Below are 23,140 nucleotides of genomic sequence, written 5' to 3' on the forward strand. Positions count from 1 at the left end.
ACATACACACTAACTTATGCGTCCGTGTGTTTACGTAGATTGGCCGACATAAAGGGCTCGAGCGGGTCTCGAACCCACGCCTTAAATCAGCAAGAGGTACAATATGCTTCATTGTGTAGACACAAACGTACAAACTAATTTATGCGTCCGTATGTTATGTCGATTGGCAGATACAAAGGGCTCACATGGGTGTCGAACCCATGGCTTAAATCAGCAAGAGGTACAATATGTGTTCATTGTATAGACACAAACATACTAACTTACTTATGGACACGTATGTTTATGTAGATTGGTCGACACAAATGGCTCGAGTGGGTCTCGAACCCACGCCTAAAATCAGCAAGAGGTACAATGTGCTTCATTGTGTAGACACAAACATACAAACTAACTTATGCGTCTATATGTTTACGTAGGTTGGCCGACAGAAAGGGCTCGAGCGGGTCTCGAACCCACGCCTTAAATCAGCAAGAGGTACAATATGCTTCATTGTGTAGACACAAACGTACAAACTAATTTATGAGTCCGTATGTTATGTCGATTGGCAGACACAAAGGGCTCGCATGGGTGTCGAACCCATGGCTTAAATCAGCAAGAGGTACAATATGTGTTCATTGTATAGACACAAACATACTAACTTACTTATGGACACGTATGTTTACGTAGATTGGTCGACACAAATGGCTCGAGTGGGTCTCGAACCCACGCCTAAAATCAGCAAGAGTTACAATATGTGTTCATTGTATAGACACAAACATACTAACTTACTTATGGACACGTATGTTTACGTAGATTGGTCGACACAAATGGCTCGAGTGGGTATCGAACCCACGCCTAAAATCAGCAAGAGGTACAATGTGCTTCATTGTGTAGACACAAACATACAAACTAACTTATGCGTCTATATGTTTACGTAGGTTGGCCGACACAAAGGGCTCGCATGGGTGTCGAACCCACGCCTTAAATCAGCAAGATGTACAATATGTGTTCATTGTGTAGACAAAACATACTAACTTACTTATGAACACGTATGTTTACGTAGATTGGCTGACACAAATGGCTCGAGTGGGTCTCGAACCCACGCCTTAAATCAGAAAGAGGTACAATGTGCTTCATCGTGTAGACACAAACATACAAACTAACTTATGCGTCCGTGTGTTTACGTAGATTGGCCGACATAAAGGGCTCGAGCGGGTCTCGAACCCACGCCTTAAATCAGCAAGAGGTACAATATGCTTCATTGTGTAGACACAAACGTATAAACTAATTTATGCGTCCGTATGTTATGTCGATTGGCAGACACAAAGGTCTCGCATGGGTGTCGAACCCATGGCTTAAATCAGCAAGAGGTACAATATGTGTTCATTGTGTAGACACAAACATACTAACTTACTTATGGACACGTATGTTTACGTAGATTGGCTGACACAAATGGCTCGAGTGGGTCTCGAACCCACGCCTTAAATCAGCAAGAGGTACAATGTGCTTCATCGTGTAGACATAAACATACAAACTAACTTATGCGTCCGTATATTTACGTAGATTGTCCGACACAAAGGGCTCGAGCGGGTCTTCCTCATGGAACCCATCATCAAAACTGGACCTTGATGCAAATGTAACTTACGGACCTTACTTGCTTTAACAAGAAAGGCAAATTGCGTGTATTGGCAGTTTAAAATCCCTGAATTATAATATAATTAATTAAATTAGTACCACATACAACCTTACATGTAGGTAGGATTAGTTTCTCAGTAGGCCATACACTGCCCCGTCCTCCTTCCTATTACGGACAGGAGGCTGTGGTGGCTCGTCGTACGCAGCGTAGTGCTTGCGGAGCGTTCGCGAACATGTATACCGGACGGACAGCTACAGTGCCGCGGCAGCCGCTACAACACACTGAAAATGACATTATACTGGACTCGCAGAGCATTTAGCAATCGTTGAGAGTACTTGTTTAGTACATACAGGCTGTAAACTGCGATGTAAAGTACCTACATTACACTACTCTTAGAAACAAAGAGATGCAGATTGGTCTGTACATCAGCTGAACCTAAGCGCTATCATATTTATTGAGTCTTATCGCTGTGTTCCCTCTCGATGTCCGCAGAGGTCGTCGGTAACTAAATGCTCTACCATCGCATCGCCGTTGTCCTCCAAAACGGCTCAAAACTGCATAAACCGCTCCGATCTTCCGCTCGCGCCGCTCTGCTTGAGCTACACTTGATTGAATATAAAGAGTAAACTTGACGTACCTACACATTGATATTTTTATAAATGTGCACTTTCCAATTTATTCCGCTGTAAGCTCCTCCATTATGTGCAGTGAGGAGTAAGATGATTTAATTTTATTCTGAAAGGAATAGCAATAAATACATTTTACATCCCATGCAGGTCCCGTAAACTTAGACGAAAAAGCAGACAAATCGAAGGACTACGTTGCTGAATATATAAATTATCACACTAATTATTAACAATGAAGATATTTTATGTGATCCGTGAGTGAGCGTCAACTTGACAACACATTATTTTTTTTAAACAATACATTTACTAATCCATTGACAATCTGTCGTCTAGGTATGTATACTTTTAAAAATGATGGGGTAAGACTTCCGAATTTACCGCTCTACATAATAATTTTTTTTTTGCTGTTGGCGACATCTAGCGTTGAGTAGTAAAGTTATGGAAAAATTAACAACAATTAATTAACTCATTTAATGAATTTATTTCGATTCCTGCAAGCGTTTGACCGCAGCTACATTATTCGAAAAATAGCTTATACAAATACTTTTCGCATGATATACATGGCTTGTGTATACACGCTAATTCCGCTGTACAGCAAACAATTTTTAGTTTGAGGATTTTTATAAACTGTAAATTCTAAACCTTTAAATACTTTAGCGTTGGAGTTAGCACAAAAAACATAAACCATTTCTTATATTCTTTTTAATGAAATACGCTCTTACTTGTTATATCACGCGTATTATGTAAAATAACTGTTTATGTGAGCAACTTATTTTTTTTTATAGCTCGGTCCCTGCAACTTGTCTGACGTTGGTGCCATACATTAAAATAATACTATGATTAAGAGCTTTAAAACCACATATGTCTCAACAGTATACATCCATGGGACACTCCCCATACAAAATTGCCCATTCTCCTTTAAGCATCACGTGATCACCGGTCATCTCTCATAGAATAGTAAGCGCCGGAAGCTTCGGCTCGGACACGGCCCAGTCTAACGTGAGTCATCCTTACATGTATAATTGCCCAGTGTTCAAAGTATAAATAAGATAGGTTAATTTATCCCAACGATCTGTATTCAATCAATCAATCAATCAATCAAATCCTAACTGGTACAAAATCAGCTAACTTAACCAAAACCTGAACAATCTCAATACTGAAACTTCAAGTTTCAACTCAAAGTTCAACGCCCCTAGCTATGAATTATATACACCCTCGCCTACCGACTGCTGAACAAAAATGACCTAATTGACAAAGATTTTGTATAAAAATACACCATTTCAAATACCCAACGGTCATCCACAATATAAAATTACCTTTTTGTTCCTAATTGAGTTAAAGGCTAGAATGTTAACGTCATTCAAAAGTTCATTCTGTCGCTTTGGCTTTAAGATTTAAAATTGGATTGAAATGGCATTGATTTTTGGCGAAAATATGTAGGTAGAAAGTCGGTAGACTATTTTAGAATACGAGTAGCGGTGGTGCGGCTCAGCTAAATAAGTAGACGAGCTGGCCTCCATTAAAAATAAACGATTACTTATATATTAGAATGTGTAGTCTAGCCGTAATATGATATCATATAAAAGTAAAGTGGGGAAATGAAGGTAAAATAATGTTTATAATGTTAATTTGTATTTCTCTATGTAAGTGAATGTAATATTCTTTTGGAGAAATAAATTCTTAAACCATAAAATCTAGAATGTATTTTCACTGCCTTTGATCTAAGTGATTTGAAGTTCATGCCCGGTTGCGTGCAGCGTAGACTGTCTATCAGGTTCTGCGTAGTGTAAGGATCGCTTATATTTTGATCATTCTTACTTTTATTTATGATAAGCTTATAAAAGAGTATCAATTGACTCTTACTTGTCACTGGTTCCCGCCATCTTGAATTGTTATAAAAAGGCGGTATGCAGCGACAAGTGGCCCCTTCGAGAACACAAGTTATAGTGAAGACGTTCCAAGACGTTGTTGTAAATTGATTTTGATTATGCTTGCAACAAATGAATAAAGTTAAAATATTAGTATCAGTTTACATAATCAACCCGCCAATAACCCAACAATAGGACCTGGGGATGACAATTAAATAATATCAAACTTGAAACTACTACGGTCTACTCCACCACACCTCGGGGATCATTGACCCCTCTATTGTATCCGGCTACCCCCGGGACGGCGACATGTTTACGACGTGCCTTTTTTGTGCATCATTTATAAGGGACGAGGAAGTGCGATACTGATAACGAAGCGAGGCTTTAAGGAAATTAATATTGAAATGCAATTTTCTTGTAGCCGTTATTTTTCTTGTATCTGTTAAAGTCAATGTTATTTCTGTTTAGAATTACTCTTTGATGTGGACCTTTCTAATGTTTCGAATAAATAACCATTACACATAAACCAAAACATGAAGACAAATCTTAAGCGATGTGAATAATGTCGGTCCGACACAGACATTGACAATATTAATCTGTGTTGAAAAAATCATTGCTCTAGCTTCAAAACCCACGGAGGAAACAGTCGAGTACGTTTGTATGGAGAAATGACCACTCCTGTTGGCTCTTAAACAACGGTTGTATAAAATACTATTAACACGATATTAACTAGAAACAAACATAAACTTGCTGTGCCCGCCCACCGCCTCCGTAAGGTTAGTACGTCTTTCGTCGGGAACTGTACACGTTTTTATAACAAAGTCCCTACTGACATAGCGAATTTACCACTTACCAAATTTAAGTCACACATTAAGCGCTCCTTGTTAAGTAAGGCGTACTACACTGTAAATGATTTTATACACGATAGAGATGCCTTTAAGCCTGTAGCTTGATTTCGATAGTATGATAAGAGTTCAATAAATATTGTTTTTTCATTGTAAATTAAATATGCTAGTGTCCAGTCGAATTGACACATGAGACAATCATGTTCTCGTTTGATTATATTGTTTAATTTAATTTTAGTTTTGGACACTTGGAGACCATATACATCTCTAAGTAATTATTTATTTTATTTTTAATGATTCTGACACTTGGAGACCTTTACATCCCTAAGTATTTATTCATTTTATTATTTTTATTTTATTGTACATACTTATATTTTTAATGATTCGGACACTTAGAGACCTTTACATCTCTAAGTCAATTTAGGCTAGTAATTATGTGAAGCTATACCGTCTTTTATGTAACATACGAGCACAAAATGCTGTGTCTCACAGCTAAGTGTTATCACTATTTTAATATTAATATAGGCCGGTAGCTTGAACATGTCATGCTCGCTTAAAAGTCTTTGCTTACGGTGGCGTCGTTGATCGGGTCGCCACTTTCCCGAATGAAGGTTGAGGGAGGCGATGGCTGAGATACGCGTCGTACTCGTGAACGGGTGCTGTTTGTGGAGACGGGTCTGTTTAAGCTAACACGAATATATTTATTTAGTAACTTTATTTTTTAATTTAATTGCAGTGAGACGCCTCATTCGGCTCTCGTATGTTTTTTTTTTCTCGTAATGTGCTAATCATACAGGATTGTGACTCTTGGAGACCCTATACATCTCTAAGGATAATTTGATAAACTATGTTATTTTTTAGTTCTGACACTTAGAGACATTTACACCTCTAAATAAGTTTAGATTTTTTTTCCATGTATCTGTTTTGTTTTTATTTTAATATTATTATTATAGTTTTTTTTTATGTAATTCGACATTAAGAGACCTTATACATCTCTAAGTAATTGTATTACGTTAGTTTGATTTGGTAGTTGTAGTTGTATTTAATAATTGTTGATGTATAATTATTATTATTTTGCTTGTATGTAAATTCAATGTTGACGTGTAAAAGTGCCCTTGTGGCCTATTTGCTGAATAAATGTTGAAGTTGAAGAAGAAGTTGAACACGTCTTATTTTTTAATTTTGTAAACGAAATGTTCCTAAAAAATCTTTGTTAATTTGTAGTGAGCTGGGAACAGGAACAAGAAATGAATTCCACCAGCCATTTACATAAGAAACCTGGAAGCAAAGCGTTAATTAACGTGTTTATATAATTGTCTACCCCTTTCCATTCACGCCGTTATTATCACCGTGAATAATACGTATTTACGATGGCGTTATTACAAATACTTAGTTATTCATGCTACGCCATAATTAATTAGCTTTATAACGGAGTCGGGACTGTGTTCCCTGCGGGTTGGCGCAAGCGACAAGCGATAGCGGGTATAGTTTGTCGATTTCTAACTGGCCCCGAACGACTTATCTTTTGTCTATTGTTAAGTTAAACCGCACGTGCTTCTACCTGCTAAAAAAAAATGGTTGGGCCGTTTTTACCGGTTATTGAATTACCACTCTAAGGAGATTGCAATAAGGTTCAAAATGAACTAATGGAAAAATATTTTTCTAGGCTATGTGTGGTCAATTTGACTCGCCGGCACTCAGTACTACGGTTACTGAGTGCCGGCTAGTCGAACGCTACAGAACCAGTCTAAAATGTCTCATCGAGATGCGTAACAAAGGCGCGTTAACGGAGAGCGCGTTATCTGTTTTTTTTGAGCGTTGGACTAGCCCGCGCTCAGGTGCCAATTAGAATAAATAAGACCCTTTTTTACAGGTAAGTAGCACGTGCGGTTTTACTTAACAATAGACAAAGGATTCGCCATCGGGGCCTGTTAGAAATCGACAAACTATAACGTTAAATACACGAAACCACCAAACCTGACTTGAGTTTTCCCGCTCGACTACGTATATCAAGCGTGGCTTCAAGTATGGAGTCGCAAGTCATGCTAAGCAGTCTGATGAGTATGAAGCATGTTTCCGACTGTCTGTGTAGAGTGTAAAGTATATCGCTTGCTACGTGCCACATTCGTTATAAATACCTACAATTACAAGCGATGTACTGTACTGGACTTCAACTAGACAAAATTTCGAGTCTCTCGTTTGCGATAGACCCTCGGATTGTGATGGTTTGTGGAAGTGGCGCCCCCTACGCAGAGTTTCGCGTTGAAGGAGACAGAGATCAATAGTGTTACTAAGTTATCAAATCACTAGCGACCCGTCCCGGCTTCGCACGGGTTCACAAATTATACATAAACCTTCCTCTTGAATCACTCTATCTATTAAAAAAACTGCATCAAAATCCGTTGCGTAGTTTTAAAGATCTAAGCATCCATACAGACAGGGAAGCGACATTGTTTTATACCATGGTCTAATAAAACATGGTATTCTCTTCCCAGAGTGTCACTTGCCTACGTCACAATAACATTGCCACTTTATTTCAACATAACATGTTACATGGGTACATTATATCTATGGTTAATAAGTTAAAATATTTCTTTATAATTTTATAATTTTCATTTATATGTATTTTATCTTAAATTTTACAATAACACGTCATTTTTAATTATTCGTTAGCAATATCTTCCGATTCACGAAAAAAATTTCAGACGTTAGGGTAATTCTGTTTACACTACTGGCAACACAGGATAGCGCTGTCACATTTGACAATCCGCCATTTTGTCCCTGACCGTCATCCTTGTCGAACGCGTGTTAATTGTTATTTCCTTCTCGCTCAGTGTCAGCAGTCGCAGTGTTTTCCAAACTTTTCACGTCGTAAGTTTGGTAATTAATGTTTTGTTACGAAAATGGTTGGCTGCTCTATTCGGAACTGTAAGAGTAGGAGCGAAAAGGGCAGTATAGATTTGTTTTATTTTCCTATGTTTCTACATGAATAACTTAAAATTAATGCCGTTAAAATAATTTTCACCGTTGGTTAAAATTCTCCCACATTTTAAAGTTTGAGAACCTGTAAACAGCATGATGACGTAGGCAAGTGACAGTTAGGTCATTCGCGAATCTCGGAAGAGAGTACCAGGCGGAGTATATTATTATACCATGGTTTTATACTATGTAGTGATGATCTACCGTGACAATCAAAAGCAGTTTTTATAAAGCGGTAAGTACAGCATATAAAATCAAGGTGTTATCTAAAAAAATATATTAAAGTTCGCTCGTCTTTTACAACTCGTCCCACTCATTATGATCTCATGCAAAACTCCGCGCAAAAATGATGAATGAACTTACTTACAATGTAAATAAACGTATACACGTTCTCATGTGTACGTTGCAACTATTTTAGACGAAGCTATTTTGTACGAAGCTATTTTACACGAAGCTACGTTTTTAAGTGGTTTAATTAAACGGCACAGTTGAGAAATGCAGGCGACGGAATTTTGAGAGAGTTTTTGCGCCAAGACTTTAGCGAGCTAAACGACAATTGTATTTTTAAATCCGTTACAGGTACTTTATCATACTGAGATTTTAAAAATAAATTTTTTCTAGAGAAGAAAATAGTATTTTCACGTTGGAATGATACAATACAATTTTAGGGTTAGATTTTCGATTTATTTTGTTAATCTCTGGTATTGATAAATTGTTAATAAATAAATAATAATAATCTGGATTTATTAAAAACATATGACATACAATTGAATATAAATAATAAAACTTTTATTTCTCCGGACCGATACGACCTTCAAACCTCCAATAAAATAGTTAGAGCGTACTCCCACCCTAAACGCCGGCAACGCACTTGCAACCCCTCTGGAGTTGCCAGTGTCCATGGTCGACGGTCATTGCTTACTATCAGGCGACTCTTCTACTTATTTGCCTCCTATATATCATTTAAAATTAGGATTTTCACAAGTTTTAGATCGAAATGATACAATAAGCCCCACTTGCACCATCTCACTAACCCGGGGTTAAGCGGTTAAACCGTTAACCCAGTGTCAAATTGTACTGGTATGCAAGGTCTCCAGGTTTAACCGGTTAACCCCGGGTTAGTAGAATGGTGCAAGTGGTGCTTAGGGTCCCAATTTAGAAAACTTGTATTGGCGTAACAGATTTTTCTTTGAATTTAATACTACTTGTCAGTAACTCATTGAAGAGATTCTTGAGAAAGGCAATGTCAAGACTGAAGCGTTCCTTAACAACCCTTATACAAGAAAACTCAATGAAGCGAGCGATGTATGTCAGAATTATGTGTAGCGATCTGGAAAATGGAGGTAAGCAGGCTCAGTTATAACTATGGGGCTGTTCATAAATTACGTCATCTATTTTTGACGATTTTTGACCCCCCCCCCCCTTAAAATCAATGACCCCCGTTTCCTCCTACGTCATGCTATCATCATCCGATGTCCAAACAAAATTTGAAATGACGTAATTTGTGAATAGCCCCACTGTACTAAGTAAATAGATTATAATAATTGTTGGTTTTATTATGTTTTTAGTATTTGTTATTATAACGGCAACAGAAATACATCATCTGTGAAAATTTCAACTGCCCCGCTATCACGGTTCATGAGATACAGCCTGGTGACAGACAGACGGACAGCGGAGTCTTAGTAATAACCGGTCCCGTTTTTACCCTTTGGGTACGGAACCCTAAAAAACGCAATTATAAATGATGTTATCTCCGAACGGTCAAGAAAAGGGCGTTCTCGCATCTTAAAGGTCAGCAACGCAATGGTTACCCCTCTGGTATTGCAGGTGTCCATGGTCGACGGTGATAGCTTACAATCAGTCGATTAATTTGCTCGTTTTCCTCATATATCATTAAAAAAATATTTAACAACATTGCTTTGATTGCTTGATACACTTCACTTCAATATTTCATACACAGTTCCCGTGAGAGTCACAAGTATTAATACCGTAAAATGGGGTGAGTAGGGTCAAAACTGACATTGAAACCTCGATAACATTTTATTTTTACATATGCAAACTGAATGGTGTATATAAGTGTTCCGGACGTTTGTATTTTAGTTTTTATTTTATTTTGGGTAGTTCCATTTCATAACTTTGACGATAAACAGGAAAACCCACCTCACCCCGTAGTCCCTCGTATTTGGGGTAAGTTGGGTTTTCATACAAAGGTGATTTTGGAAGATTGTTGGATCGGTTTTTTTTATTATGAGTATTACTATAGCTCCATTTTAAATTAGAATACATTATTTTTGTAGCAGTAGCCTTAAAAATCCATCTCACCCCCCTTTCAACCCTTCTCTCCCCATTCATAACCCAACTCTCCCCGCGAACCCTACTCACCCCATTTTACGGTACTCATATTAAAATGAGTCAGTCATTTGTCACGTGTTTTAATGTTTAATATCTTCATATTTTCTGTAAGTATCATTACAGTAAAATATGATTTGATTATACAGGCTTTTAGCTAGATTATATTTTCAGATAGGACATTAGCTTAGAATAATATTTATTTATCAAAATTATTTGAAACGGGTTAGGTAATTAGGTATCCTCGAAAACCGATCGAAACATGTCATGTCGTTTATTTAACTTAATAAAGGTGAGTGACCAATTAAAAATATTTTTAATATATCTGAATCTTACGGGAATTTCATATGTAGGTACTTATTAGTTAAAATAAAAACAAACTCTACATTCCATTATAATTTCGATTACAAGTATTCCAACGATGTAAAAATAAAGCCCCATTATCCTCCAAAATGCTTTATACAAAAACGGAAAAGATACAAAACGCATTACGAAGTTAAGTAACATTAAAAGTGAAATGCAAAAAGTTATTTGCATTATTCTATTCTGATAACAATAAAAAGCGACCCAATTTTCTTGATAATCCCCAGTCCACCCGCCGGGACACAGCTTACATTTTAAAAAATAGTTCAAGTATTTTAGTTATTTTACACTTTGGGAAACTGACTATATGCCATATACTGTGTTGTTTTGCTTATTTATCGGATTACACATTAACAACTTAATAAGCCACAGAGTTAATTCCACAACTGAATAATAACAATTATGTTGCTCGGAAACTAACATACTGAAGTGTGTGACGTGAAGATGCACCAGTAATGATCTTGTCCTTACAACGTCATATCAGGATTTTTAAACTCTACCTATGTAACTTAGTATCAGGATTCATTTATTTCTACCTATGTAACTTAGTAATATTAAGGTAATATATGTATGTTTAATTTAAGATCCTAGAGATAGTTCGAAAATTATAAACATATGTTTATGAATGAATTGATACTATGTACTAACAGTATACGTAAGTGTCTTGGCTTAGGTTGCTCTAAACTTATACTTGTGTTTGTTTGAATAAAGAATAAAAATAGTTATTTTCGATACAAGTGCGAAAAAGAGGAAATTCGAAACGAGTGGCGATAAATTAAAAGACGACCGAAGGGAGATGCGAATTACCTATTCGCACGTGTATTGAACAACGTTTTACAGTACATATGGCACTTTAAAGTTTCGACATACGCACGAAAAGTGCTATTTTACGCACTAGTGCGGAAAAGTAGCCCCATATGTACTGTAATAACTATTTACTTACTCCGTTGGCTCAGTGACCCAAAACGGGAGTTCGCGCAGATTCGCCTCCACCATGTCGCTTCAGCGATACTTGGGGCGCCCAACAGGATTATTTAAACAAAAAATAATTTTATTTGGCTTCTCTGTTACCTAATCTGTTGTTTATACTTACAAACGGTTCCGTGTGACTGTTGTCACTAGGAACGGGGGCTAAATTGGCAAAGATTGAGGGTCTGCGAAATGTTTGCTTAGTGTCCCCTAAGAGCCACCGCACACTGACGTCTTTTGAGCGACGTCTAGTCGGCGCTGTGGAAAATGGCGTCGCTACACAGTTGCGCCAACGTTGCGTCTAGCGGCAGTCATAAGATGACGTTTGGATGTCAACTGCAGCCTGCAATAACGTATGTTGCGGTGTCGCTGTTGCCGATGATCATCATCATCATCTTTCTCGCGTTATCCCGGCCTTTTGCTACGGCTCATGGGAGCCTGTGGTCCGCTTGGCAACTAATCCCGAGAATTGGCGTAGGCAATAGTGTTTACAAAAGCGATTGTCATCTGATCGCTGTTGCCGACTGTATATCCGTCAATATTTTAGATACAATAAGTGACGTTCGCCGCTGCATTACTGCCGAGATCATGACGTTCATTCCGTCTTTCATTTTATCAAGAAAATTGACAGATACAGCGGCGGTAACAAGGACGCCGCCACAGTAATGTCAAGCCACAGCTAGCTGCACTTGTCCATCCGAATGTCACCTATAGAGTTGTCTAGACGCCAACGCTCGGAAGACACACACCTTTCACACACACACATACACACCCTACAAGCAGAACTCTTACACCTTGTCACCCTCTCACACATAATTTTAATTAGGTTTAGTTTATCCCATCCGTTACTCTTTTTTGTAAGCCCATACAGGCTCAGCCTAGTTTGGGGCTTACCGGACACCTTTGTGCATGCGTATTTCTTAGTTATTATAAATAAAATGTATTCTTATTCTTAAGACGCTAGTGTGTGGTGGCCCTTAGGGGACGCTGGGGAGGAACGGATAATGGAATGCACTCAAATTTGTACTTTTACGGGCTTTATTGTTCAAATTACTCTCCGTTTTTAGGGTTCCGTAGCCAAATGGCAAAAAACGGAACCCTTATAGATTCGTCATGTCTGTCTGTCCGTCTGTCTGTCCGTCTGTCTGTCCGTCCGTATGTCACAGCCACTTTTCTCCGAAACTATAAGAACTATACTGTTGAAACTTGGTAAGTAGATGTATTCTGTGAACCGCATTAAGATTTTCACACAAAAATAGAAAAAAAAAACAATAAATTTTTGGGGTTCCCCATACTTCGAACTGAAACTCAAAATTTTTTTTTTTCATCAAACCCATACGTGTGGGGTATCTATGGATAGGTCTTCAAAAATGATATTGAGGTAATGGTAGATAATGATTTTTTCTAAACTGAATAGTTTGCGCGAGAGACACTTCCAAAGTGGTAAAATGTAACCCCCCCCGTAACTTCTAAAATAAGAGAATGATAAAACTAAAAAAAATATATGATGTACATTACCATGTAAACTTCCACCGAAAATTGGTTTGAACGAGATCTAGTAAGTAGTTTTTTTTTATACGTCATAAATCGCCTAAATACGGAACCCTTCATGGGCGAGTCCGACTCGCACTTGGCCGCTTTTTGTATTGTGGTTTTGATACTTTTCTTTAATGGATGGTAACAGATAACTTTTAAGTGAAAAAGACTCTGAAGTCATTGAACTTTCTTTAGAAGGAAAATTGAGTTAGCAAATATGGAGTCATATATTTCACTTTTCGCTTTTTTACAATCTTTGGTTTTTTTTCTTTTTGTGTGTGCTACTTAGAATTAACAACTTGTAGTGAACTAATATAAATATTTATGAAGCCTAACATAATCTTATACCTTTAAACTAGCAATTCTTGTATATTTATTTATTTATTTATATATATTATATATTTCGGGGATCTCGGAAACGGCACTAACGATTTCAATGAAATTTGCCATATGGGGTTTTGAGGGGCGAAAAATCGATCTAGCTAGGTCTTATCTCTGGGAAAATGCGCGTTTTTGAGTTTTTAAATGTTTTTCGAGCGAATATTTTAATTCAGACTTATAGTTTAATTCAGACTGTGGTACTAAACTTAGTGTTTATTTCGCCGTTAACATAGCGTTTGGCTATATACTTAAATTAAAACTGCACCATTTTATTTTTAGAAAAAAAATCTTTAGATATATGGTCAAAAATCACTCGCGTCAATAAAATAAAACCTACACATAAAATAACTAAAGTTGGAGCGAAATACACGCGCGATTGATAACTAAATGATGTCATTTAGATATTAAAATATGCGTTCGAATTAGCCTCCCGGATTCAATAAGTCCCATACCAATTAGTTACCTATTAATGGAGATATCGATAAAGCAATTGTACAGTGTAATTACCTCAATATACTAATGAACTTGGTGAAGTTTGTATTGCGGTAATTATTTAAAATAAAATAAATCTAAAATAACTATACCTACTGTGAAGTTTTTAGAGATTTTTAGGTTTAAAGATCTTTATTTCTCATATAAGAATACATAATATTCACTTACACGAGAATTTCTTCTTTTTCATGCAAAATACTAGGGATGTAACGATACCGATACTACATCATAATCGACATCGCCGATTTAAAATCACCCGATATCATAACAAAATGTAAACAACCCACAGTAAGGTATTTTATTGGGCAACAATATTCTTGTGTCAAATAAACTTTGTTTTCTTAACAAAAAGCTACCAACAGTGAATTTTAATTACTGATGTTGGTTTTCTTTTTTATTTATTTATTTACCTATTTGATTTTGATTTGGCGTTTTTCTTTATTTTTATTTTTCACATTTTCAGTTTTTCACACTATGCATATAAATGATATAATTATTTATTTATTTGATTTATTAACTAACTACCAGGCTATCGATATCGGTATCGTATCGGCAAAATCATGTATCGTTACATCCCTACAAAATACCTACATTTTAGCGGTGAGCGGTAGCAATTTTCGATATCGATACAGCTGTAATTAATTCATTACCCTTCTTTCTTTTGCAATTTCTTCGGAATAGGTAAAATTATTTATTGTATATCAGGGTATTTTTGTATTTAGAATACTGTAAAACTACCGAACTACCTGATAGGTACTTCGTTTTTTTTAGCATCAGGAAAAGGGTACTTAAATAATTATGACGAGTTTTATCGAAAAAAGCGGCCAAGTGCGAGTCGGATTCGCCCATGAAGGGTTCCGTATTTAGGCGATTTGTGACGTATAAAAAAAAACTACTTACTAGATCTCGTTCAAACCAATTTTCGGTGGAAGTTTACATGGTAATGTACATCATATATTTTTTTTAGTTTTATCATTCTCTTATTTTAGAAGTTACAGGGGGGGGGGGACACATTTTACCACTTTGCAAGTGTCTCTCGCGCAAACTATTCAGTTTAGAAAAAAATGATATTAGAAACCTCAATATCATTTTTGAAGACCTATCCATAGATATCCCACACGTATGGGTTTTGATGAAAAAAAAATTTTTGAGTTTCAGTTCAAAGTATGGGGAACCCCAAAAATTTATTGTTTTTTTTATATTTTTGTGTGAAAATTTTAATGCGGTTTACAGAATACATCTACTTACCAAGTTTCAACAGTATAGTTCTTATAGTTTCGGAGAAAAGTGGCTGTGACATACGGACGGACAGACAGACGGACAGACGGACAGACGGACAGACAGACAGACAGACATGACGAATCTATAAGGGTTCCGTTTTTTGCCATTTGGCTACGGAACCCTAAAAACGGTTTAAAAAATAGTTACATAGGAATTAAACTTACTTCATAAACTAAAAGAATGTACTTAAATATAAAATATAATGCTGGATAATTGTTACATATTTGGCTGTTATTTATTTTTCGAAAGTGTTTTTCAATAAAAAGACACGTCAAGGTCGTCAAGATTGTTTCCCTACCCTTTTTCTAATGCTAAGAAAACGAGGTACCTAAGTATAATAGTCCGGCACTACTTGAATTTTACGGCATTCTAAATATTCCATTCCTATCATAAACCTTTCATTTTCAAAACTCCCACAAAGCAGTTGCATTGAAATGCGCAATTTATTCACATTGCATCTCGCCATCGGCGTTTTATATCTGCCGGGACTTCCCGCAACTTTCTAGCGTCGGTTTATTTTCGATATCGACGATCTGAAGCCTCGTTACGTGGACTTTTTTGTCGTATTTTTCCGATAATTATTGAAAATGTTGGCGAGAAAAATCCGGATATCATTTGGATGACAATCATGGAGAAGCATTATATATGCATATCTACTATTTTAAAACTGACTTTACTATTAACTCACATTTCAATAAATGTGTCTATCGCGATATTTATTTTATTACCTTTATTTACCGACGTTTCGACACAGGTTTCACAGGTTTTGCGATAGACCCATCTATAAATGTGAGTTAATATGACTAATTTACTATTGTAATCCTGTTGGTCGGTGGTGAAAGAGCTGTGGTTTATAATAACAAGAAATGCTTAATAATTTAGTTTTTTTAATTTACGCTTTTGTTTCGTTTTTTTTTGCATCAAAGGAAGCAACTCCAATTTGATGAAATTGTGAAAAATATTATTGCGCTATTAACACTATTTGACGTTGTTATCATTTTGCGCTGGAACTAATTAATAATATGTATTAAGTACCATTAATTACGTGTTGCCCATGATTTATCGATCTAATAATTTATCTGCTTTGTTTCAGGTAATTTAGAACGCATTGAAATAGCGGTGAATAAGTAATTTCAATATCTGGTATAGTTTGTAGCTTTCTAATAGACCCCGAAGGCTAATCCTATTGTCTATTGTTAAGAAAAACCGCTCGTGCCACGTGCCACAACCACCTGCATAAAAAGCGGCCAAGTGCGAGTCGGACTCGCCCATGAAGGGTTCCGTATTTAGGCGATTTAAGACGTATAAAAAAAAAACTACTTACTAGATCTCGTTCAAACCAATTTTCGGTGGAAGTTTACATGGTAATGTACATCATATATTTTTTTTAGTTTTATCATTCTCTTATTTTAGAAGTTACAGGGGGGGGGACACACATTTTACCACTTTGGAAGTGTCTCTCGCGCAAACTATTCAGTTTAGAAAAAAATGATATTAGAATCCTCAATATCATTTTTGAAGACCTATCCATAGATACCCCACACGTATGGGTTTGATGAAAAAAAATTTTTGAGTTTCAGTTCGAAGTATGGGGAACCCCAAAAATTTATTGTTTTTTTTCTATTTGTGTGAAAATCTTAATGCGGTCACAGAATACATCTACTTACCAAGTTTCAACAGTATAGTTCTTATAGTTTCGGAGAAAAGTGGCTGTGACATACGGACGGACAGACAGACGGACAGACAGACAGACAGACAGACATGACGAATCTATAAGGGTTCCGTTTTTTGCCATTTGGCTACGGAACCCTAAAAATCGGTACTTCGGTTACTGAGAGCCGGCAAGTCGAACGCTACAGAACCAGTCTAAAATGTGTCATCGAGATGCGTAACAAAGGCGCGTTATCGGAGAGCGCACCTACACTGGTTTTTTGAGCGTTGGACTAGCCCGCGCTCAGGTGCCAAATAGAATAATTAGGACCCTTTTTTGCAGACAATAGGATTAGCCTTCGGGGTCTATTAGAAAGCTACAAACTATACACGATCTTATTTGTAGAGCCATGCGTAAGAGCGTGTTACATATTTTTGCGGCCTTCGAAGAGTAACATATTATTGCAGGTGACTGTTATTCAATATCAATTTGTTTAATAAAATGTAATAAAAAAGGAAATTGTATTTTTAAAATTAAATTCTTTTGCCAATTACTTAGGCCTTGGGCTGTACTCGTACGTAAGGAAGTAGACTTACGTAGAAGAAGTAAGGATAGTAGGCGTAGTATACTCTAAGAAAATAAGGCATTTAAATAGGTACACTATAAATAGAAAAACAAGATAAAATGCCTGAAAATTTATTGTCTCATTATATGTATACAATATGACCTGGACAACTTCCTGAATAACTGGCCAGAGGAAACACGAAATCGGGAGTCGTGGAAATCAAGGGGAGAGGCCTTTGCCCAGCAGTGGGACACTCAGACAGGCTAGGAAAAAAATAATATATAATATAGCCAGTAGTCAGAGTTTAAACAGAAGAAGCTACGTATTTGAACGCGTAAGGATTGTACGCGCGATTGGATAGTAGCCAGGGTATTACGCAGCCGGCGCATACTCGTACGCGTACTCGGGAGACTCCCGGGTGTGTCTTATCCACTCACATGATTCCAGCAACTAGAGTTTCAAGATTGCGCACCTCTAAAATGATCGTCGCAACTCGAGTTGCAAAAGGAGTGTATGCGGTTTTTTATTTATTATCTGTGAAGGGCTGCACAGATACGGTATAAACAATTTTTAAAACACAGACTACCAACGTGACAATATTTAAAAAATGTTTCAACCATATAGACACAACCACAGTATTTCTTATCTATTTTACTTTGCAAGTTGTTCAGGAAGTGCGATGTGTAAAAAGTTGCTGCGTGTTTTAAAATGCCTCAAGTATTCAAATTTAGATATTTCTATTAGTAATGTATATTAAACTACTCCGCGTTTATTGGTCTATTAGTTTAACTATATTTTAGACCTACTTAATATTGATGACCAAATAATATCACTTCAAAACAATAGTTCTGTAGATTCTTGACGTGTTTCTTATTTGAATGCCCTACATTTCTAAGATTACTAAATATATCTTGAGCAACCAATAGACATTAACTAGTTCGATTATTAAGTTACATTAATAAACCATAGAATGTATTAAATCACTGTGTATTACACAGGATTAGCGATCAAAACATGTGACGGTAAATTGTAAGTACAAACCCGGCAACTGTGGTTGCTTAAGGCATTTCTGCATATCGTAAGGCATGTGGTGTACTAGACGCGTTGCATACGCGTTTTGGGATTTTTTTTACTACTTACTTATAATTTGTATTTACTAATATTTCTTTGCTATTTACATTGAATAAACTAAATAATTATACGATTAAATAAATAATTAATTAGGTATTACAATTTTAAAGTTCCTATTTCTGTTGAACATCTGCACCGCGCGCTGTTGTGTCTCCACCCTAAATGGGTAGCCATCTTTATTTTTGAGATGGAAGAAGTCAGTTTACCGGCTTATTTACGTTTGTAATCAGTATAATTTTATGTGTTAATAGTTATTATTGGTTTATTGTGCTTAATATGTTGTGAAGTGTGTGTTATGGTGGATGTATTAAACGTATTAGTGTAGTTATAAGTTAGTTCGGTTGTTGGTGATCGGCAATTATAAAAACACCAAAATTTAGTAGGTACGTAGATACTCTTTTGTTATTTTAAGTTATATAGCTACTATCATCGTTATAATTCCATAAGTTATGCATTTTATTTCAAGATTATTAGTGTCTTAAACTGTTTTTTACTATATTTTAGTACTTCAGTGTCTAAATTAGCCACAAAAAAATCATGAACATAATATATAGTTTCACAGCAGATTGAGCAATTCGAAAGTTTCTTATCGGAATTTGAATTAGTTTTACTCGGCAATTTCATAGGTGAGCTATCAAGATGTTTAGTACCAATTAAAAGCTTATTAAGTCTTCTTTAAATTGAATACAAAAAAAAGATACGTTATCGATTTAGATTTTTAATTAAAAATAGTTTTCTACTATAACGCGGACATTATTTCATTGGGTCAACTTTGTGAATTTTTAATAATTATTTTTATTATAACAGCACAATGCTATAGTAGTAACATAAATTCTTTGTTTCTTTATCATTAAAAAACCAAAAGAATCGTTGCAAATGCTTTAGCAGAAGTAAAGTTATCGATTTTTGAAAATATCATGACACTGTGCCGTCGTATCTGCGAAATGGTAGAGCAGTTCAGGGCACCTTTTGTTAAAATCGGAATCATGTGAGTGGTTATGAAATAAATAAAAAAATAGAAAGACATGATAAATTAATACCTGAAAATTTATTTTCTCATTATATACAATAGCAAGTCCGAGTTTAAACAGCAGGAGCCACGTATTTGTACGCGTAAGGATTGTACGCGCGGTACGGCGCGGAGCCGTAGCCAGGGTACGCGGCCGGCGCGTACTCGTACGCGTACTCGGGTGATTCCCGGGTGTGTCTTATGAAATAAATAAAAAAATAGAAAGACATGATAAATTAATACCTGAAAATTTATTGTCTCATTATATACAATAGCCAGTCAGAGTTTAAACAGCAGGAGCCAAGTATTTGTACGCGTAAGGATTGTACGCGCGGTACGGCGCGTAGCCGTAGCCAGGGTACGCGGGCGGCGCGTACTCGTACGCGGACTCGGGTGACTCGATTAGGCGGTACTGGCCGGTTGGGTCCCATTCGACGGCGGCGGAGGCCATTGCCACGGCGATTGCGATGCAGAAGAAGATGGCGAGAAGTTTCATCTGAAAATAAAGTGAATGTTCAAGTCAATCTAAAATTAAGGCGCGTGTGTAACATTAACATTTACGTAGCGTCTGCGTGAACTCGCATTTCCTCTCTTTCGCGTGTACGTTCGAATAGGCCAACCGTCTGAATTGAGTGATTCCTAAGAAGCTAGTTTAATATCCATATCAATTTAGACCTATTTTGTATCAGATCAGTACTTTAATCAAAATTGTATCCACAATCCGAAATATAGGTAGATCTGGGGGCACGGCCGTGCCCCCGCCAAGACGAGACATAATTATATTATACGAGTAAACAATACTGAAAAGGTCGAGATGGATGAGTCATATCAATGTTTGAAAGTAGGTAAATTACTTAAACAGCGCGTGAACTTGGAGTAGGTAAATAATGATTGCAAAACTAAGAATATTTTTATCAGAATCAAGTCAAATTTGTTTATGTATGCCGAGATTTAAGACGACCTTGGAACGAAGAAACCTGCCTTATTTTTATTTGCCAAAAGCATTTCGGTAATTATTTGGGAGCCGTGGGAAGAGTGGCACCTTTCAGCGGTAATTTATCAACGTGTCGGCGAGGTGTGTCCCGCGTCAAACGCCGAGAAATGAATACAGAGTAGGTAGATCAAATACAGTACTCTACTATATTCAAAATACAAAAACGGGACACGGAAATTTCTAGTTCTGCTTGCAGTGTAAGACGATATTACTTGGCAAATTTCATAGTTCTAGGTCAACGGGAAGTACCTACCCGCTATTGCCTCTATATTTTGATTCCCTGTCGAAATATATGTTTTTTGCGGCAGAAGCTCAGACAGAAAGACACAAACGCATAGCCATCAAATTTATATTATAACACTCCGCTTTTTGCGTCGGGGATAGTAATAGTTGTATTGTTTTGATGTATTTACCAAAACAATGCAATATTTACGCTCTGTGGTGAATACAAAATATAGATATGGGGGCACGGCAGTGCCCCCGCCAAGTCGAGCGCGAAGCAAACACTGCCGTACCATCCTTTACTGGAACCATTTCGCCGCATTTTCAGGCCCCTATTTGAGAACCTCTGGATAAGACCAGAACGCAGAAATTTTCGTCATCCAGTAAGCTATAATCACATACTTAAAATCCAAAATTTCAAGTCTGTAGGTCATTTAGTTCCGAAGTTAAGCGAAAGCAAAGTTTCGCATTTATGACACTCATTCATACACTCATGATCATCAGAATAGAATTAGTACTTCCCATAAACTCAGAGAGCTGAAATTTGGTACAGAGTTAGGGTTTAATGGCCACATAAAGGGTAAACCTAAAAATATTTCAATATCAGTCACGTTTTAAAGATCTAAGAACTGCATAAGTAAGTTTGTAATCCCATATAAATATATGATATTACAAAGATACTGTTGCAGTTCCTACAAATAGTAGGTAAAGTAAAGGTACACTACGATGTACGATGTGAGTATGAATGAAGATATGTTTAGTTATGATATGTGTATACATAGTACTGGGTTTCACATTACATCTCAAAACTTTTTTGTAGTAAAAGCGTTGCGAGACTTGCACCTTTTTACATGTAATGTTTTTGATGGGTTAATTATTACATCTTGTTTTAATTTTAAGGAGGTGGAAATGTTATCATAAGTGCTGGAGTAAGAGGCGGAACAAACGAGATATTAATTTGGTTACGTCTATTAGTATAATTATATAAATATGGGTTTCGTCTAATATTTAAACTTTTAACACGAATTCCTTCCGGGATAGTTTACTGTCTTCAGTCTACTGTGATACTATTGTGCTTATGTTCACCGAGCCAAGTAAAAGGTATTTTCGGTTGCTTTTACATTTCGTAAGCGTAAAACGGGGCCAGGAAGGACATTTTTGGTTACTTTGACGTGGTTTCATTACAGTGGAAAATAATTTAAGCGGGCATGTTTTGAAACTTTCTAAAAAAAGTTTTCTATTACCTATATGATGTTTAAGTACATTTTTCAATAAGTAACTATAAAATTCTTGTAAAGAACCAGGTACCTATTTATACCTAAAAATTCCTAATTTAAAATTATAGTTGGTATAATTCCAATTAATAAATTTAATTGGTTGGTTGGTTGGTATTATGGGGTTGGTTTGGTTGGTATGGTTGTTTCGATTGGTGCTATTTAAATTGGGCATGAACCAGTTATTATTTTTGATGGTGCACATGCAATTTTTTTTGCGATACTGAGACAAAATACTAGTTTTACTGGCTTTACTAGTTTAGTACTAGTATATGATTTTACATTTACTAGTATTAAAACATCGTATTAGAACATCAATATTAAAGAAACAAAAAAATACGGTCGAATTGATAACCTCCTCCTTTTTTTAAACCGGTTAATAAATTCATTAAATAAGAACATTTATTTACCTTTATAATGTTGTAGTTTTTGAGTGAACTTTAATGCTGGAATGATGATGAACATAAAATATCTTTGTTTTTATACCAATAATAAAACGTACGATGTCATTATTAACCAATAATAGTTAGCTTTATAGTTTTTTAATTGTTTAACACGCGTTTGGCTCTTGTTTTAAGTAATTAATCTATCTAATCTATCCAATATATATAATAATACCTTTAAACGAGCAATTCTTTTTTATTTATTTATTTATATATATATATATTTCGGGGATCTCGGAAACGGCTCTAACGATTTCGATGAAATTTGCTATATGGGGGTTTTCGGGGGCGAAAAATCGATCTAGCTATGTCTTATCTCTGGGAAAACGCGCATTTTCGTGTTTTTATATGTTTTCCAAGCGAAGCTCGGTCACCCAGATATTAAGTATTTAACAGCCCATTATTGTTCTTTATATTTATAGCCAAAGATTTAACGAAATTAGACTTCAACGAGTTAATAATAAAGTTTATTCGCTTAAATTGTGAAATGATGAACTCATTAATTAATTATGTAATGATATTGTGGATTGTAGTTTTGTCTTCTTATGTT

General features: G+C 36.2%; 1 protein-coding gene across 2 annotated transcripts in view; it reads left to right on the plus strand.

The window, feature by feature from the left end:
* LOC134651312 (uncharacterized) overlaps positions 1–23,140 on the plus strand; it is a 371,060-nt gene that overhangs the window by 226,419 nt on the left and 121,501 nt on the right. The gene's annotated exons all lie outside the window — the stretch shown is intronic.

This window comes from Cydia amplana, chromosome 10 (assembly GCF_948474715.1).
Source record: "Cydia amplana chromosome 10, ilCydAmpl1.1, whole genome shotgun sequence".
Lineage (NCBI taxonomy): Eukaryota > Metazoa > Arthropoda > Insecta > Lepidoptera > Tortricidae > Cydia > Cydia amplana.